General features: G+C 29.7%; 1 long non-coding RNA gene across 1 annotated transcript in view; it reads left to right on the forward strand.

The window, feature by feature from the left end:
• LOC117113221 overlaps positions 1–305 on the forward strand; it is a 4608-nt gene extending 4303 nt beyond the window's left edge. Inside the window, exon 4 of the long non-coding RNA XR_004446166.1 lies at positions 202–305. This is a non-coding gene — a long non-coding RNA (uncharacterized LOC117113221). The remainder of the gene's footprint in view (positions 1–201) is intronic.
• Positions 306–677: the final 372 nt, after the last annotated feature.

Consider the following 677-nt stretch of genomic DNA (forward strand, 5'->3'; position numbering starts at 1 on the left):
TAATCCCAAAGTTGTTAGGAGACATGTCACCTATATCAATAGTTCAGACCTAAAGTAAATTTGCACAAAAACCAGAGTCAATGAAAACACTAATTTTCAAAATTTTATTTGTGTTGCATGTCTTTTTTTTTCTTTGATAAATCTAAGTGAGTAAATCTTAAATGCTATTATTTTTAGACCTGTCTTCTTTTTTTTTCCCAGGGCCAGTTTGCAGAATTCTGAAGTGCGAGGATGCAACTACTGTAGATGTGAAAAAAAGGAGGCGATTGAATACTTTCTTAATAACCTTTGTGAAAAGTATGAGGGAAAAAGGCATTCGTACTTCTGTTACTATGATTCATGGTGAAACTATTGACGATTCTCATTGATACACTCTTGCATGGACCCTATCAATTTGAGGATATTCATAATCTGTAAAAACGTTAAATATGTGATAAAATGATGGAACATTCTTACTTTCCAAGGAGCTGGAGAAATTGAATTGTATAGTTATTAAGGGACATTAAGAAATTTTGATTTCATTTACCACTATTTGTATTTGCAATTGACAATATTGCTTTCTCTACAAAATAAATAAAATGATTGATGATTTAAAATGAAATAACCGTTTTGTTTAATCATTGCAGTGAAAATATTTTGTACTATACATACAATTGAAAAGTTTTATTTTCAGACAA

The sequence above is a fragment of the Anneissia japonica genome, unplaced genomic scaffold (assembly GCF_011630105.1).
Source record: "Anneissia japonica isolate Jap-2015-1 unplaced genomic scaffold, ASM1163010v1 scaffold287866_len144376_cov102, whole genome shotgun sequence".
NCBI lineage: Eukaryota > Metazoa > Echinodermata > Crinoidea > Comatulida > Comatulidae > Anneissia > Anneissia japonica.